This window comes from Symphalangus syndactylus, chromosome 2 (genome assembly GCF_028878055.3).
Source record: "Symphalangus syndactylus isolate Jambi chromosome 2, NHGRI_mSymSyn1-v2.1_pri, whole genome shotgun sequence".
Taxonomy (NCBI): Eukaryota; Metazoa; Chordata; class Mammalia; order Primates; family Hylobatidae; genus Symphalangus; species Symphalangus syndactylus.
In genome coordinates, this window is record NC_072424.2 from 90,515,904 (window position 1) to 90,535,911 (window position 20,008).

General features: G+C 45.1%; 1 pseudogene; it reads right to left on the reverse strand.

The window, feature by feature from the left end:
- Positions 1-447: 447 nt before the first annotated feature.
- Positions 448-9,448, reverse strand: LOC129462263 (olfactory receptor 7E24-like; annotated as a pseudogene).
- Between the last annotated feature and the right edge of the window lie 10,560 nt (positions 9,449-20,008).

Genomic DNA, 20,008 nt, shown 5'->3' on the forward strand with positions numbered 1-20,008 from the left:
ACTGTAATTATTAATAATTATTATTATTAATATCGATGATTACTATTAATTGTTATATTTATTAATATTAATAATTAATAAAACTGTTCCAGATATCCGTGGGGGAGAGGATATGACTCCCAATATCGCAGAAAGTGTACACCCTTCTATGTTGTTACTCCTAATAGCCAGGGGGTAGAGGATGACATTATTGAAAATATCGCAGTGAGTGTCCATCCCTACGGTCATCTTGTTCCTAATATCCTGGTTGGGAGCAGATGATAGGACTCCCAATATCGCAGGGGGCGGAGACCTCCCCCGTGATACTGTCCCTAACATCCAAAGGTGGAGAGGACGATATTTCATCCAATTGCGCCAGGGGTGCACACCACCCCTGTGATATTGATCCTAATATCCAGGGGGCGAGAGGATGATATTAGTCTGAATATTGCAGGAGGTGTACACTCCCTAGGGATATTGTTCCTGATATCCAGGGACGGAGAGGATGCTATCACTCCCAATATAGCAGGGGGTGTTCACCCCTTCTGTGACATTGTTCCTATTAGGCAGCGGGGGAGAGGAAGATAATACCCCGAATATGGCAGGGGGTGTACACCCCCTTGGGACATTGTTCCTTCTATCCTGGGAGGGAGAGGAAGATAGTGGCGGCAATGTCGCAGGGGCTGTACACACCCACTCTGATATTGTTCCGAATATCCCTAGGGGGAGAAAATGGTGTTACTTCCAATATCGCAGGGGGTGTACATCCTCCTGTGATATTGTTTCTTCTATTCACGGGAGAGGATGATATTACTCCCAAGATCGCAGGGGCTGTAGACACCTCCTGCGATACGGGGAGTAAGAGCCAGCCCCTCTCCCCCGCTGGCTGTTAGTACCGGGGGACGCCCTCGCCCCCCTGCGATGTGGCTCGTAATATCCGGGGGGGAGAGGGGGGTGATATTACTCCCCCATCGAGGGCGGCGCCCTGTTAATCCTTTACTCCTAGGATGTTTTCTCTACTGCCACACTTGGTTGACACCCTGGGACATTATCTTCCGTATTCTGGGAAGATGCCACTACTAAAGTCACAGGGGGTACACACCCTGCTATATCCGCAATGTAGGGGAATGTTCATCCTCATGTCACAGGACTCTGCACACTATGATATTATTCACAATATCCTAGCGGGACAATGATAAGAATATCATAATGTGTGTACACCGTGGGGTGTTATTCTCAGTCTCCTAAGGGGAAGTTACTTTGATTGCCACACGGGCTATGTTCCCTTTAATATTATTCATCATATGCTAGGGGGATGTCACCCCTTATGTCACAGGGCTTCTACACCTTGTGAAATCCCTCGTATTATCCTTAGAAGATGTCACTCTTCATATCACAGAGGGTGTACACTCTGTGATATTATCGTCACATTCTGCGGAAATATTACTTTTAATGTCACAGAGGGTGTATACCTTGTGAAATATTTCGTTATAGTTTTGTGGGAAGTTACTCCTAATGTCACACGGGGTGTACACACAGTGATATTACGTGTAATATTCTCTGGAAATGTTAGTCGTAAGTCGCAGTTCCTGTACACCCTTTAATATTCTTCATAATATTCTGGGAAAACGTCACTACTAATGTCACAGGGCGTGCAGACCCTGTCATAAGATTCGTAATATCCTTGCGGGAGTTCACTACTAATTTCACAATGTGTGTACACCGCCTGTGTCATTCTTCGTAATATCCTAGGGGGATGTTTCTTTCAATGTCACAAAGGGTGTACAAAACGTCACAGAAGGTGTTCACCTTGTGACGTTATCTGTAATACCCTAGAAGGGTGTTACTCCTAATATGTCACAGGGGTGTACACCCTCTGATATTATTTATAATGTCATAGAGAGATATGACTTCAAATATCACAGTGGATGTACACACAGAGTGTCTACCCTGTGATATGATTCGTGATATCCTAGGGAGATACAACTCCTGATATCACAGTGCGCGTACCCCGTGTGTGTACACGTAATATCCATGGTAAAGATTACTCCTAAGATCACACGGTGTGCACACCTTGTGATCTTTTTCTTCATATTATAGGGAGATATTGCTTCTAATATCACAGTGGGTGTACCCCTTGTGTGTATAATCTGTGACAGTATTTTTTATATCCTAGGGAGGTATTACTCCTAATGTCACAGTGGGTGTTCACCCTCTGTTATCATTCTTATTTGACCTTACTGCCTTTTTTAACCCACACTACAAAAGGAATGGAACAGATAAAAAGATATTGAGATCAGACCGTGCTGCCGTGTGGCCGCCGCAGGACACCTTTAATATCCCTGTTTCTCAGGCTGTCAACGAAGGGGTTCAGCACGGGGGTGACCACCGTGTACAACACTGAGGCCACTGCACCCTTTCTGGGGGAAGATGACACATCTGAACTGGGGTACCCTCCAACGCCTCTTCCATAAACTCAGCAAACAACTGACAGGTGAGCCCCACAGGTGGAGAAGGCTTTCTACTTCCCACCTGACGATGAAACCCTCAGAACGGAGGAAACAATTTTATAGTAAGAGAAAAGGGTCCCCGAGATGGGAAGGAACCCAAATACGACAGTAGGGAAATACATGATTATGTTATTGGTGAAGGTGTCACAACATGCAAGATGGGGGAGTTGAGAAGGGTCACAGAAGAAATTAGGAATTTCCGCATCCTTGAAGCAGGTCATTAGCAAAGCAATCAAGTTGTGCAGCTGGGAGTCTAGAAGACTGAAAAGAAAAAAAAAAAAAAGACAACAAAACTAGGAAGCCACAGAAACACGGGTTCATGATGGCTGAATGATATAGAGGGTGAGAGATGGCTACAGACCGGTCATAGGCCCTCACACTCAGGAGCGTGTCTCTCTTCCATGCCTCCAAAAATGGCAAAGAGAGATATCTGAGTCAGGCAGCCTGCCTAGGAGATGACTCTGCTGTGAGATTGGATGTCCACAATCATCTTGGGGACCGTGGTGGATGTCAGGCAAGGACAGGTTGGAGAGGAAGAAGTACATGGGCGTGTGGAGGTGGGAGTCAGGGCTGATGGCCAGGATCATGAGCAGGTTCCCCAGGACTGTGACCAGGCACATGGACAGGAACAGCCCGGCGAGGATCGGCTGCACTTCTGGATCCCCTGAGAGTTCTAGGAGGAGGCATCTAGAGACATCTGTTAGATTCTGTGGGTCTGCATGGTTTCGACACCTTTTGCCTAGAAAAGGGGGTTGAAAAATGGGAAACAAGTAAACCAACAGCGGCATTGTGTCTGCATTTTGGATAGAAGCAATTCACAAGTATTGTTTTCAGATTTCAGAGCAATCCACACTCAGCAATATTTTGCAGTTCTGACAAACTCAATTGTCTTCTAATGCTTTCATCATTGATTTCTGTGTTATTCATTTCTTGCTGTACACACCTGCCTTAGAGACACTAGATTCAAGAATGTTCCAAGAACCAGATCATCATATATAACAAATGCGTAACTGCTAGAAAATACAGCCTATCTTGTCCGAAGAAAAATACGTCATGAAACCATTCTCTTCACTTGAAGAAAAAGGTTATGCTAATTAAAGGAAGTTAAGAACTCAAATAGTTTATTTTATTCTACTAGATTGATACAAATTCCCTTGATTTAGAACATTTATAAACACTGTATAACAGCTGAGACTGGGCCGGGCGCAGTGGCTCACGCCTATAATCCCAGCACTTTGGGAGGCTGAGGCGGGCGGATCACCTGAGGTCAGGAGTTCGAGACCAGCCTCAACATGGGGAAACCTCGTCTCTACTAAAAATACAAAATTAGCCGGGCATAGTGGTGCATGCCTGTAATCTCAGCTACTCGGGAGGCTGAGGCAGGGGAATTGCTGGAACCTGGGAGGCGGAGGTTGCGGTGAGCCGAGATCGAGCCATTGCACTCCAGCCTGGGCAACAGGAGCTGAGACCATGTCATCTGGAAATGAAATGCAAGTTGATAGTTCATAAGCAGAAAATAGTTCCACATGCCGGTTAGGTCCTAGTGATTTCATCATTCCGTTTTCTGACTTTTCTCCTTCAAGAGAGTAATTGCTTCCTCAAATCGGTGGGTCTTCTTTGAAAATTCACGTAAGCTATAACTCCTGTCCTTAGCTTAGGTGGACTTAGAGTTTTCATCAGAAAGTTTGGCCGGATGCGTTGGCTCACGCCTGTAATCCCAGCACTTTGGGAGGCCGAGGAGGGCGGATCACGGGGTCAGGAGATCAAGACCATCCTGGCCAACATGGTGAAACCCGGCCTCTACTAAAAATACAAAAACTTCTCCGGGTGTGGCGGTACGCGCCTGTAGCCCCAGCTACTAGGGACGCTGAGGCAGGAGAATGGCTTGAACCTGGGAGGCAGAGGCTACGGTGAGCCAAGATCACACCACTGCACTCCAGCCTGGGCAACACAAGCAAAACTCCGTCTCAAAAAACAAAAAGAATCAAGTAAGTCGAAGTCACACCGATGACAGCCAATTTTTGTGAACCAAGGAAGTGTCAATTCAAGAATTAACATAGATTTTGACTTTTGCTATCTCTTCTGTGCCAAGCAAGATATAGGCTCTGGGGAATCAGAAACAAAAGAGACTCATTTGCTCCTCTCACAATACTCAGTACTTACTGAGAAAAGGACAAAAGAAAATGTCCTGTCTGGAATGCAGGGAAAGCAGAACTTCAGGTCAGGGGATATTTCCTTTGAATTGTATGGAGTTGAAGCTTAAAATATTAACGAATGTATCGAAGATTCACTTTGCCTTGACTTTATGCATCCGTCACAGAGAGATCACGCAGCGGGCACCCACCATCGGTTTCATCATCGCTCGCTTCCATTGGATCAACTAGAAATCAGCTCAGATGAGAGTGCTGAGTCTCAGAGGATGGACATCTCACCCCTTGCCATACAGAGAAGTCGAAAGGGTGGTATTCCAAATTCATGGCCAGACTCGTAAGTCCCGGGTACTCTACTTCACGGTCTTCCAACTCTCAAAAAGTTGTGGTTTTGGTTTTGTTTTTGTTTTTGCTTTTTTGAGACGGAGTCTGGTTCTGTTGCCCAGGCTGGAGTGCAGTGGAGTGATCTCGGCTCACTGCAACCTCCGCATCCCAGGTTCAAGCTATTCTCCTGCCTCAGCCTGCCGAGTAGCTGAGATGACAGGCACCCGCCACTACGCCCGGCTCATTTTTTTCTATTTTTAGTAGAGACGGGGTTTCCCCATGTTGTCCAGGCTGGTCTCGAACACCTGACCTTGTGATTCGCCTGCCTCAGCCTCCCAAAGTGCTGGGATTACAGGCGTGAGCCACCGCGCCCAGCTTCCAAAACTTGTAAGCAGAGCTCAGCGCTCTTAACCACAGGCACATCTGAGGAGCATTTTTTGAAACGGTTTCCAGCTTCCTCAATAGGAATGGAAGCCAAACTCTGAATTGATGACTCCTTTGAGGAAGTCGAGAGCTGTAAGGAAAGCCAGGAACAGGGGCAAGGGAGAGATGCGTCCCGAATGATCCTGTGCCCATTCTTTCTGGAAACTTTGATGTGATCTCAGCTGCCCTTTCTCTACTTGACACAGTGATTGTGACACCCACTGGTCTAGCTGTGGTCTACAAGGAACCCCCAAGGGAAGGGCACAGTGAGCAGGGGCATTGGCCTGAGTGACAAAGATTTGAGAGGGCAGGTTGGATGCAGGGAGAGGACTGGCCAAATGCCATGTGTCCGCACTTAGACTACCTGGTCCAAATTGGACTTCACCCCTTTTGACTTCGTGATCTTGTACAAGTCCTATGAAAATGCGTTGCTCCTTCTCTAGTCTGTAAAATCATCATGAAATGTGCACTCATAACTGGGAGACTACGTAGATGAAATGAAACAAGCTGCATAGAGCACAGAGCTCAGAGCCTGGCCTTTGGGAAGCCCTCAGTGAGGGTTCACAATGCCCTGGTGTCTGTCTTCATCCTCTTTATCCTCATCATCACCTTCATCATCTTTGTTGTTCTTAGGGAATAGTTTAGAGGGACTCATTCCCTGCTATCATGGGTGAGGTGTCTATGAAAAGGCCAACCAGTGGGGGAGGAAGGCAACATTTTGAATAAGATTTCTGAGACCCCCCCACCACAAGCAAGAACAGAAACTCCACAGTCTGCTGAGCTGACAGGTTGCACCTTGGTCTCCTCCCATCTGCCCACCGCACTGTCCTGTTTGTCCTGAGGATGAGGAAACAAAGCAAGGCTCCCAACCGTCCCTCAGCACTCACTGAACTGCCCTTCCCCTCTGCCGGGCCATGACCGCGGAGAACAGGTCCACTGTCCTCCCTGCGTGGGGCACGATGGAGGCTCAGACTCCGTCTCAAGGCTGGCAAGAAGACAGGGTGAGACATGAGCCTCCTGATACAGGTGACGGGTGTGATGCCCACAGGACTGGAACCTCACACTGCAGGGCTGGAGGCACAGACTGAGTATTGACTATTCTATGGCCTGGGGGGCTCAAGGCACAGAGCTCCTCATTAGCCAAAGTCGCCCAAGCTCCCCAATCTCTAAAGATTTCCTCATAAGAATGCAGGAAGAAGAAGAGAAAAGGGAGTGTCCATAGAAGCTTTGGGGCTCTTCCTGTAATCAAGAGGAAGCTTGTGTGTATCCTTCACTTCTTCCTTTTCTTTTTAAAGATCCAACTGCTTTCATTTTCATCTTTTATTATGGGAAAATATACCACGTATCAACACTAAAAATTGTAAATATATATGATTCATCTAGAATGGCCAGTATAAACATTGACAATTTCCACTATTTTTCAGTTGACAGTTGAATGACATTAAGTACATTCACATTGTTTAGCAACCATCACCGCCGTCATCTCCAGAACAGTTTTATCTTTCAAAATGGAAATGGCACCCATTCACCAAACTCTCCATTCCTCTCTCTCGCCCACCCCGGGGGCCACCATTCTAATTTGCAACTCTATGAGTTTAACTATTCTAGACACTTGATAGAAGTGGAATCATACCGTGTTGAATTTTTTTTTTTTTTTTTTTTTTGGAGACAGAGTCTTTCTCTGTCACCCAGGCTGGAGTGCAGTGGCGTGATCTCGGCTCACTGCAACCTCCACATCGTGGGTTCGAGCGATTTCTTGTGTCTCAGTCTCCCGGGTAGCTGGGATTACAAGCGTGCGCACCCACGCCCAGCTAGTTTTTGTATTTTTATTTTATTTTATTTTTTTTGAGATGGAGTCTCGCTCTGTCGCCCACGCTGGTGTGCAGTGGTGCAATCTCGGCTCACTGCAAGCTCTGCCTCCCGGGTTCACGCCATTCTCCTGCCTCAGCCTTTCGGAGTAGCTGGGACTAGAGGCACCCGCCACCACGCCCGGCTATTTTTTTTGTATTTTTAGTAGAGACGGGGTTTCACCGTGGTCTCGATCTCCTGACCTCGTGATCCACCCACCTCGGCCTCCCAAAGTGCTGGGATTACAAGCGTGAGCCACCGTGCCTGGCCATTTTTGTATTTTTAATAGAGACGAGCTTTCAGCATATTGGCCAGGCTGCCCTCGAACTCCTGACCTTAAGGGATCCGCCTGCCTCAGCCTCCCAAAGTGCTGGGGTTACAGATGTGAGCCACTGAGCCTGGTCGTGTTTATCCTTTGGGGATTTCTTTATTTCACTGACGATAATGTGTTCAAGGTTCATCCATGTTGCAGCCTGTATCAGAAGTGCCTGTCTGGTTTTGTTATTGTTTTTTGGTTTTGTTTCATTTTGTTTTGTTTTGTGTTTACATGGAGTCTCACTGTCGCACAGGCTGGACTGCAGTGGCACAATCTGGGCTCACTGCAACCTCCACTTCCCGGGTTCAAGCGATTCTTGTGCCTCAGCCTCCCAAGTAGCTGGGACTATAGGCACACGCCACCACGCTCGGCTAATTTTTTGCATTGTCTTTTTTTTTTTTTTTTTTTTGAGATGGAGTCTTGCTCTGTCGCCCAGGCTGGAGTGCAGTGGCACGATCTTGGCTCACTGCAAGCTCCGCCTCCCGGGTTCACGCCAATCTCCTGCCTCAGCCTCCCGAGTAGCTGGGACTTCAGGTGCCTGCCACCGTGCCCAGCTAATTTTTTGTATTTTTAGTAGAGACGGGGTTTCACCGTGTTAGCCAGGATGGTCTTGATCTCCTGACCTCGTGATCCGCCCGTCTCAGCCTCCCAAAGTGCTGGGATTACAGGCGTGAGCCACCGCGCCCAGCCATTGAAACAAATTTCTAAAAAGCAAATATTTTTAAAATGTCTCGGAATGTGAAACTTTAGGGATACTGTGCCCATTTTATTCTTTTCTATTTCCCATTTTATGTATATGTAAGTGTATAATAAAGCAGCAGTCAATGCGTGTAGAAATCTATAACTTCAACAAATGTAAAATGAAAATGCTAAGTGGTGGCTGGGCGCCGTCGCTCACGCCTGTAATCCCAGCACTTTAGGAGGCCAAAGTGGGCGGATCACCTGAGGTCGGGAGTTCCAGACCAGCCTGACCAGTATGCAGAAACAATGTCTCTACTAAAAATACAAAAAAAAAACAAAAAGAAAAAACCAAAAAAATGAACGGGGCGTGGTAGCGCATGCCTGTAATCCCAGCTACTCGGAAGGCTGAGACAGGAGAATCTCTTGAATATGGGAGGCAGAAGTTGCAGTGAGCCGAGATCGTGCCATCGCACTCCAGCCTGGGCAACAAGAGTGAAACTGTGTCTCAAAAAAAAAAAAAAGAAAGAAAAAGAAAATATTACTCCCATTATTGCAGGGGGTGTTCAGCCCTGATGATATTGTTTTCTAATATCCAGGGAAGGAGAGTATGATATTACTCCCAATATCGCAGGGGGTGTACACCTTTATGGGATATTGTGTCTAATATCCAAGGAAACAGAGGATGACATTGCTCCCAATATCGCAGAGGGTGGACACCCCCCTGGGATATGGTTCCGAATATCCCAATGGGGAGAGGATGATATTACTCCCCATATCAACCCTGGAGGGTTGTCTTCTGCCCCTACTCTTGGCCACCGCTTAGCTGGAGCTGGTCTTCTCTCTTGGCCCAGCTCAGTGAAGAAAAGTCTCCATTCCTCCTCTCGGGGGACCGTAAGGGTCATAATGACTCCCGTTCCGGGTAACTTTAGCAGCAAAGAGCTGTGCTCTGTCAAAGAGACAGTGGCTCTCAACTTGTTAAGCAAGTCCCTCCCCAACAAGGGCAAGGGACAGTCAGGCATGGACAAAAACTGATGAATCACTGTATGTCCTCCTACAGTGCAAGTCCCAGGCAAACAGAAAGCTTGCTTTGCTGAAACCCCCGTGGCTCCGATGATGTCAATAGTCTTTTTGGAGAAGGGGGCGACCAGGGCGCTTACTAGCGAATGTTCAGCACCGGTATCTACAAGAAAATCAACGTCTGTACCCCCGACTGGCATTCTGACCATAGGCTCTTTGGGGACACTTGAGCCCGCTCTCCCTCAGTCCAAGAACCCTTCTGCCAGGTTGAGCAGGGCCCCTTCCTCCTTGTCCGGGGCCTCCTGCTCTGAGTTGCCTTGTTTTCTTTTAAGCTGAGGGCATTTGTTCTTCCAATGTCCTATTTCTTTACAGTAAGCACACTGGTTATGCTGCCAACTCTGACAGCCAAGCTGAATTTCTTTCCCAGGGCCCCCCTTCCCTTGCCTCTTTGGGGGGACCCCTCTGACTGCTGCAGCTAACACGCAGGTTGGCGTTTCGCAGGGCCTGGCGTTCATTCTCTTTGCAGTGTTCCTTACGGCTTACTGCATCCCTGTTTACAAACACCTGGTTAGCTCTTTCTAATAATTCTGATGTATTCACCCCTACAAGCCCAGCCTGTTTCTGCTGTTTTCTTCTCATGTCTTCTGCGCTTTGACGGACTCAAGCCATGTGAAGCACGTGCTGATTTTCAGGGCTATCGGGATCAAAGGGAGTATACATACGATAGGCCTCACACGATGTCTCACAGAATTGTGCTGGACTTTCTTCTTTTCCCCGAATGACCTCAGAGACCTTATTAACGTTTGTGGCCTTCTGAGCTCCCCTCTTGAATGCTTCCAAAGAGCTTCCCTGTCTCGGTTTAGCCTTTGCATATCCTCTCTTTCATTTGGGTCCCACTGGGGGCCGGTTCCTGGTAACTGGGTCCTTCCATACTCTTGGGGGTTTTGCTAATCAGCTGGTGCATGTTCCTCTAGCCACTTAGTTGCTGCTTGGAGCACTCTCCGCCTTTCATCTCTGTGAAAGAGGACCATGAGCAACTGGTGGCAATCAGCCCAGGTGGGGTTGCGGGTCTGGATAATAGTTTGGAGCAAATCAATTCGAGCATGTGGCTTTTCGGTATAGGACGGGCTATTGTTTTTCCAGTTGAGAAGGTCGGCACAGATGAAGGGCTGGTACAGAAAAGCACGCCTCTCCACCACGTGACCATCCTCATCTACCCCAGTATACTGCTGCTCTGTCGGGGGCATTTGTATCCCCGTTTTGGGTCGTCAACGAGTTGCCAAGGGAGGGGTTTCTCCCGAGGCTTCACCTCCTCTCTTGTCTACTCTGGGTGGCCTAGGGATACGCTTGTCTTGTGGAGGCACAAGCACTGTGGGCTCAAGGGTGGGGAGCCTCTTTCCCTGGTAAGGGGAGGGCACCACTGGGATCACTGGTGCCATCTCCTGCAATGGATCTTCTGATGTTGGGTCGAACAGAACTTGAGGAGTTGATTTCCCTGGGTGGGTGGAGCGGGATCCTTCCTTAGCTATCTGTCCCTTTGCTACTAGTATTGCTGCTGCCTGCCCTCTTAGCCACTGTGGGGGGGTCTAGAACCAGCTGTCACCAAGTGTCTATGCATGCGAAGCGGTCTAGGTATCCTTTCCCAGTTACCTTGTGCCACACTTGAGAAACAAGGGACCTGTCCAGGCTTCCTTCTGACGGCCAACCCACTTCTAACATTGGGCAATCTATTCCCCACAAAGTTCGAAGTTCCCCAGTGGTCTGGTGGTTAGGAGTCGGCGCTCTCACTGCCACGGCCCAGGTTCGAGTCCTGGACACGTGAACCAAGAAGTGGAGCAGGACAAGCCAGGGACAAAATCCCTCAGAAACCGGATTCAAGAAGGAACAGCTTCCTTTTAATCGGCAGACTCGGGTCTTCAGAGCAGAGCGCCCCGAAGGAAGACAGAGTTCCTGGGCCTTTTCTCAGGGCTTACAACTCTAAGAGGTTCCACGTGAAAGGGTCGTGATGGATTCAGAGCACATGTGCTTACAGTGGGGGGAGGGTTCATCTTTTCACCTCAAGCCGGCTCATCAGTGGCACCGGCTGGTCTTGCCACTGACTTCAATCCTCTTGGTTTTCAACTTTTACTTCCTCCTCCTCTTCAGAGACAGGAGACAGAAAGAGAAATGCCTTCTCTCCTCAGGGCCACAGGATGACATGACTCCCAATATCGCAGGGGGTGTACACACCCCTGTGAAACTCTCCCTACTATCCAGAGGGAGAGAGGATGATATGACTCCCAATACCGCAGGAGGTGTACACACCCCTGTGAAACTCTCCCTACTATCCAGAGGGAGAGAGGATGATATGACTCCCAATACCGCAGGAGGTGTACACAACTGCGTGATATTGTTCCTCATATCCACAGCGAAAGAGGATGATATGACTCTCAATATCGCAGAGGGTGCACACCCCTCCTGTCATATTGTGAGGAATGTCACAATATTACTTATCACAATTAATAATATCAATTATTAATTGATATTAATAATTATCAATATTAATAACTGATCATATAATTTTTAAAATCAGTACCGATAGTAATAATATTCAAGAGTTATACTGACGATAACAATCAATTATTAAAATTAACTATTAATAACACCTGATATTAATAAGTGGGACTGATCTTATTTATTAGAACACAGTAATAGTAGCTCCTCATAATTAAAATTAATATTAATAATCTGAAAACTTTATTAGCAATTATTTCTTAATATTAATATTGGTAATTCATATTAATGTGAATCATAAATGAGTGACAAGTAATACTAATATGACTCCTAATACCGCAGTGGGTGTACCCCCACCTGTGATATTGTTCCTAATCTCCAGGGAGGGAGAGACCATGGTATTACTTTCAATATCACAGTAGGTGTACACCCAGCCACCGATATTGATCCGAATATAATATCCAGAGGGTGGAGTATGACGTCACTCCCAACAGAGCAGTGGGTGTACATCCACCTGGTGATATTGCTCCTAATATTCACGGAAGAAGAGAATGCTATTACTCCCAGTATCTCAGGAAGTGTACACCCCTTTGGTGATATTGTTCCTAATATCGGGGCGGGGGGGAGAGGGTGGTATCACTCCCAATATCGCAAGCTTTGTACACCCACCCTGTGATATTGTTTGTAATAGCCAGTAAGGGAGAGGACGCTATGACTCCCCATGCAGCAGGAGGTGTACACCCACCCTGGGATATGATTCCCAATATCCACGGAGAGGAGAGGCTGGTATTACTCCCAATATCGCAGGGGGTGTACATCTGTTCTGTGATATTGTTCTTAATATTCCAAGGTAGAGAGGTTGATATTACTCCCAATATCACAGGAAATGTACAAACTCGTGTGATATTATTGTTCCTACTATCAAGAAGAAGACAAGATGACATTACCCCCCATATCGCAGGAGGTGTATACCCACTCTGTGATATTTTTCCTAATATGCAGGGTGGGAGAGGGGGCGTAAGAGCCAGCCCCTCGGCCCCCCTGGCTCTTAGGACCCCCATCGCAGGGGGGTGAGGCGCCCCCCGCGAGGTGGGGTGCAAAAGCCAGCCCCTCTGCCCCCCTGGCTCTCTAGGAGGCCAAAGCTGCAGTGAGCTGTGACTGCCCCCACTATATTCCAGCCTGGGCAACATCGCAAGACCCTGTCTCTAAAAATAAATAAATAATCATCTGTTCATTTTTTTTCTCATGCCTTATTTCTTATTTATTTATTTATTTTTAATAAGCCTTAGCTGAAAAACCTCCCTGAAACCTTTATAATGCAAAGTGAAATGAAACCATCATTAAATTTAGGTTTTGCTGCTGATTAGGGACATGATGCTGGGCAAGTAATTTAACTTCTTTCAGTCTTAAGTTTCCTCATCTGGAAAATAAAGAAGGCAGGGTTTGGATTACTGATATATAAAGTTCCTTCTCTACCAAACATCCATTTTTCCATGTTTCTATGATCTAGATAGACAACAGAATTTATCTCCTAGTGATTCATTTCTTTTTTCTTCACACATACAGAAGAAAAAAAAAAACTAAGAAAATCCAATGCCTGCAGTGCTCAAGACAGTATGGAGTGGATATTGCCACCAAGTACAAATGGATACACAAATAGTATACATATCCTATTAATTGTGATCTTCTCCTTACATATGCCATGTTTTGACTTACCAAATATTCTCTTTAAGAGGCATTTTTATTACAGAAGACAAGACGCATAAGTTTATCTCAGAGCCTGTGATACATCAACCACTTTTGCTTCTTCCTTGATGTGACACAAGTTTTCTGGTCATTTCCACATGCGTTGATTTATTCACCTGCTACTCAGTTGTCAGGCTGATGGTCACAGGCCTTCCATGACAAGGAGTTCCACTGTCTTACAGAAACATTAAATTGAACACCTTCTATCACAAGGAGTTAAACTTCTGAAACCTGCCACCTACTAAACAGAGGATTAAACAGAGGTTTAAAGTGAGTTCCCATTGATTAGTTAGATTTATTTTGGGCTTACTTAAAACTCACCTTTGACAGAAGTGTCAGCATATTCTGTTGAGAAGAGCAGATACACCCATCAGATACTAAGCTAAAGTCTAGCTTTTTAAAGAGGAGAGCTTTGATTTGTTAGGAACTGAAGAAAAACACATTTCTGGTCTGCAAAGTCACATCCTGTCGCTGGAAGGGTGTCCTTTGGAGGGAAATATATTTCTGAAGAGCTAACAGTTGTTTGAATTGAATTAGCTCAATAGAAAAAGAAAACGGTTCGTATTCTGTGCTGTTGCTTAGTATAACTATGGTGTTTTGTGAGGCTTTGTCTTTCAGCAAATTTTTGGTAAAAGTGGATTCTGGATTTTATATAGCTGGAGTGAACCATTTACTTTCAATGTGAACATTATTCATTTGAAGACAACAATGTTCATGCATTTTTTTGTTACATTATCTGTATGTATCACAAGCAACCATATTTCCTCAACAGGCAAATCAGGTTGGCAGTTTCTTGGTGAATTAAAGCTAATTTGGAATTTGAATAGATCTTATTTTGAACAAGACTTTGCCCCCTGTTTCTGCTCTCAAATTGGCCATATTGGCTTAGAGCATACCCATCTAACCTGCACTTTGTTTTGGATAGACAGAATTTGGAGACTTGAATTAAAAAATAAGGAAGCTCCATGGTCACCTCACCCCACCCCAACCAAATCAGTACCACTCTTATCTGAATTTCTGATCAAGTGCTGCTAAATAATTTTAAAACCACTGTACTACAAATAACTTAGAGGCAGTCAGTAGTACATGCTCCTAGATTTAGGAATTGCACAAACCCAGCCTTTCTTGTACGTTGTCGACTTTTCTACATAATTCTTCTCTTGGAGTAGTCTAGATGATTCCACATACTGCTTGCTTTTGTGTCCTCTTTGAATTTTTGGAGGGATTAAAATATTGGGAGGGTTTGGTTTCTGGACAATTTTATTTCACTATGAAGTATTCCTTAATGGAAACCCTTAGACCAGTGGACTTTCTTCCTAATGTTTGAAAACATTCAGTACTTCTGTTACCTGAATTTCATAAATAAGCAAACACTTAGTTTCTGTGATATATTATAGATACTAGCACTATTGGTGCATTTGTTTCTGGTTTTGGGCCCAACCTACTTCTCCCAAATAAAGTCTGTTTATTTCTAAAATATTATTTGAGCTTGAAGACACTAATATATTATAACCCCAATTTTATTCTTCATCATTTTACTTTCTAATGCATCCTTTGTTGTCTCTTCCTCCCCTGTTCAGATCCTCTTTTTTTCATATGAAGCTATTTTGCCAGGAAGTTCTTTACTTTTCATCAATTCACCGAACTTTCCTTAGCAGACCTAGTTTTTACCACCCCAGAACAGCTTGTGCCATACTTGGATTTCTGTAACTAGGTCACTGCTGCTGCAATTGTAAAGACTGAGCAGCCCTGCACAGAATGCCAACTGGCAAAGGCGGATCTCCAGATCTCCAGGCCTGCTCGTTGGTTGGACGGACCCACAGGGACTTGGGCTTCTACCATCTTTCTTGAGAAAACAGATGTTATGACCAGAAGTGCAGAGGAGTAATACCTTGTCTTGATAAGATAAACTTAGCCAAGGGAAGCCAGGGGACAGAGAGAACCAGCAGATAAAATGTTTCCCTGATTGGTCCTTGCTGAGGGCAGCAGTTCATATGGCCTCTCTGGAGACAACTGCAAGTCGTCAATTGCCCAGCTTGGTAGGGGTTCCCTAACATGTACACTTTTTCCTTCCCTGTTCCACTTGCCTTTCCCCTTTACCCCTGTTTCTATGGGATTTTATTTCCCAGTAAAGTGTAAGAACATGCTTTTGCTTCAGGCTTATTTTCTAGGGAAGCTAGCCTAAGATATACCCTAATTTGCATCTCTCTTTTACTCCTCTCCTCTGAGTTCCAAAGTCATATATCCCAAATATCCACCTCCCTACTTGGCTTCTCTATTTGAACCTCCAGTTGTGACTCAGATCAGCAGATCCAAAATATCCCCATCCCCAGAGATCCATAACATTCTTTTTTCACTATTCCCGTCTTAATAAATTACATCTTTAAACACTGAATTGTTTAAGCTTAGAGGCTGGGAGTCATTATTGTTTTGTCCTTTTCTTAACTCCCACATATACTTACGTCTTAATTATTATTAATTATATTTCTTAAACATCTCTCTAATCTCTCCCTGTATTTTTATCTCTACTACTGTCGTAGTAGTTCAAGGACCAGTAACCTTTACTTAGACTCTTGTAATTGTTTCTGAATTAGTCTCTTTGGATCCATGCTTGTCCCCTTCAATTTATTCTCTAAATAAGGCCTGAATGTTTTTACAAATGCAAATCTCATCAGGTTATCTCCTACTTACAAGCCTTCATTAACTTCCCATTCCTTCCCATTACCTTCCAATAAAATGTTCCATTATTGTTATGGTGAACAGGGCTCTACATACATCCTCAGTCTCATGTCATACTGAGAGGTGATAGCATGCTGGCAGTCCTCACAGCCCTCGCTCGCTGTCGGCGCCTCCTCTGCCTGGGCTCCCACCTTGGCGGCACTTCAGGAGTGGGAGCCCATTTCTGGGCTGGCCAAGGCCAGAGCCGGCTCCCTCAGCTTGCCAGGAGGTGTGGAGGGAGAGGCGCGGGCGGGAACCGGGGCTGCGCGCGGTGCTTGCGGGCCAGCGCGAGTTCCGGGTGGGCATGGGCTCGGCAGCCCCGCACTCGGAGCGGACAGCTGGCCCGGCCAGCCCCGGGCAGTGAGGGACTCAGCACCTGGGCCAGTAGCTGCTGTGCTCAATTTCTCGCCGGGCCTTAGTTGCCTTCCCGCGGGGCAGCGCTCAGGAGCTGCAGCCCGCCATGCCTGAGCCTCCCTCCCCTCCGTGGGCTCTTGTGCCACCCGAGCCTCCCCAACGAGCGCCGCCCTCTGCTCCAAGGCGCCCAGTCCCATCGACCACCCAAGGGCTGAGGAGTGCGGGCGCACGGCGCGGGACTAGCAGGCAACTCCACCATTAGCCCGGGTGAGGGACCCACTGGGTGAAGCCAGCTAGGCTCCTCAGTCTGGTGGGGACGTGGAGAACCTTTATGTCTAGCTCAGGGATTGTAAATACACCAATCAGCACTCTATATCTAGCTTAAGGTTTGTAAACACACCAATCAGCACCCTGGGTCTAGCTCAGGGTTTGTGAATGCACCAATTGACACTCTGTATCTAGCTACTCTGGTGGGGACTTGGAGAACCTTTCTGTGGACACTCTGTATCTAGCTACTCTGGTGGGGACTTGGAGAACCTTTGTGTCTAGCTCAGGGATTGTAAATGCACCAATCAGCACCCTGCCAAAACAGACCTCTCGGCTCCACCAATCAGCAGGATGTGGGTGGGGCCAGATAAGAGAATAAAAGCAGGCTGCCCGAGCCAGCAGTGGCAACCCGCTCGGGCCCCTTTTACACTGTGGAAGCTTTGTTCTTTTGATCTTTGCAATAAATCCTGCTGCTGCTCACTCTTTGGGTCCACATTGCCTTTGTGAGCTGTAACACCGCGAAGGTCTGCAGCTTCACTCCTGAAGCTAGCGAGACCACACACCCACCGGGAGGAATGAACAACTCCAGACTCGCTGCCTTAAGAGCTGTAACACTCACCGCGAAGGTCTGCGGCTTCATTCTTGAAGTCAGTGAGACCAAGAACCCACCAATTCCGAACACAATACTCCTCTCATTTTTGTCCTCTGTGCTCTGGTCACACTAAACATCTTTCAGTTCTTCAATCAGATATGTTATTTTCCACCTCAGTAACTTCACAAATGCTCATCCTTCATCCTGGAGTAGTTTGCTCATTATAGTTACCTGGATAATTCTCAAAGTTCTTTTAGGTTTCCGATTTTAGCATTAAAATTAAATTAAAATTAATGCTAATTTTGTTGTGAAGATTTTGATGAACTTCCAATTTATATCAATGATTGCTAACTCCCATATCAACCCAAATTTGTCTTTTGTAGCACCCATCATACTTTCGAAGATTTGCTAAGTAAGTTTCTATATCCAAGCTAGACTGTAAACTCCATGTGATCAGAGCGACCTTGTGCTAGTCACTGTTCTATTCCAGCTACCTAAATACTTTGCCCCAGCCTGTTACTCCACTGGGTCATGTAGCCACTCTGGTGAGAGCAAGCAACGTGGAGAGATTGCAGTGTCAGGTCCAGACAGCTAACATTTCAGAAATTTAAGCCTACTGAGAAAAGTTAACAAAAGAATAAGATCTGATATTATCCAGGTAATTTTTTTTTAGTTTGCTTTACTTAATTTTGTTTCTTTTCCTTAACAGGCAAAAGAGACAAGTTAGAGGGATGTGTTCATTCGAAGGTCATTGCATTGAAGCATAATATCTAGAGATGGAATCAAGATAATCTCCAGCTTGCAAGCTCAGTGCAATTCCCTCCCTCCCTCCCTTCTTCCCTTCCCTTCCCTTCCCTTTTCCTTCCTTCCTTCCTTCCTTCCTTCCTTCCTTCCTTCCTTCCTTCCTTCTTTCCTTCCATCTCTTTTGTGCATAACGAATTCTAGGACTTTAATAGTATTATACAACAATAACTTTGTGAACAAATTTTAATGTGAAGAATACTATCTTGCTCTGTTCTCATTTCTTGGTTGTCTGTACAAATTCAATGTACTCATTTTTTATTCTAACTCAAAACATTCCTCTATATGATTTTAGCATCCTAGTCATCATCCTTCTTACAAATTATTTCTTACTTCCACTCAAGTTCCTTCCTCTTTCTTGAGGTTTCATGAATGCTAAGGCTCCACATTATTTCTTTATTATTCTTACATCTCGATGTTTTTTGCTTAGTGAAATAAATTCTTCTGATTTTATTATTTCAATAATTCTATCTTCAACCATAAAAAGGAGAGATATTAATAAAAATGACTCTAAACAGTATCGCTTAAATGATGCATTTCCCATGTATTTTACTTAAAAGAAAAATTTCTTTCAATTTCTGTATGATCACTGCTAATTACCATTTAACATACCGCCTTGTAGTAAATATATATTTGTGAATGACGGCATGTATATAATATTATTCAGTAAATGAAGCAACAGAATTCCAAATATCAAAATGAAGTAGTCTCCCAGGTCCCCCAATTCAGTCTTCTGTTAGTAAACTGAAAAATTTCTTGGATTTATGAAGTTAAATCCAGTTAAAAAATTAAGAATGACTAATTTCACTACTAAAATGAGTATGTACATGAATATGTATATATGTGTACGTGACTATAATGTATGTATTTGTGTGTGTGTATTTGACTATTTTGTGACACAGAAGACAATTCTTCCTTGGACCTATGTTTCCCATTGATGACTGGTTTGATGAAGCAAATTTGATTAGCTTAATAATCTCTTCTTCTTGCTTTATAGTTTCACATGTGCTCTTCTTAAAGCAGTTTATTCGGTCAAAAGAAGAGGACCTTCAAGGATATAACAGAAGCATTCTTTAGTCCCCCTAATGATAGACAGTGAAGCAATCTGGTGAATGGTTAGGATGTTAGTGGGATGGGAGGATTTGAAAAGGAGCAGATATAGTTGAGTATTGGAAAGCAAGAATTCCGTTTGGTACACTTTAAGTTGAGAAGTCAATTTTATGGACGTCTGAGGAGAGATGTTGCTTAGGTAGTTAAATGATTGAGTCAAACATTCATGGGAAAGGTGAGAGCTAAAAGTATAAACTAGGGAGTTATTAGCTTATAAAGTACCTTTAAAGCCATGGGATTCGACGTTTCCACCTAGAACATACGTGTTGTTAGAGAAAAGTGTGAGGCTTGAGCCCTAGAGCATGACAATACTTAGACATCAGGAAGAAGAGAAGGATCCAGGAAAGGATGTAGGAAGGAGTAGCCAGTGAAATAGAAGGTAAGCAAATGAACAAAAATGTTCTGGAAGAAAAGTGAAAAAAAGTTTCAAGGAGGAGAAAGTGATCTACTGTGTCCAGTGAAGTTGATGAATTAAGTGAGGCAAGAAATGAGAATTGATCATTGGATTGTCAACCAGAGGTCACTGGTGACTGAGAAATTTCAGTGATCAAGGTGAAAGCAAGATTGGATAGTGTTCACAAGATAATGAGACAGGAAGAACTGGAGACAGAAATAACTCTTTTGAAGAGTTTTCATCTAAAGGGCTTTAGGGAAATAGCTGGTAGCTGGAAGGAAACAT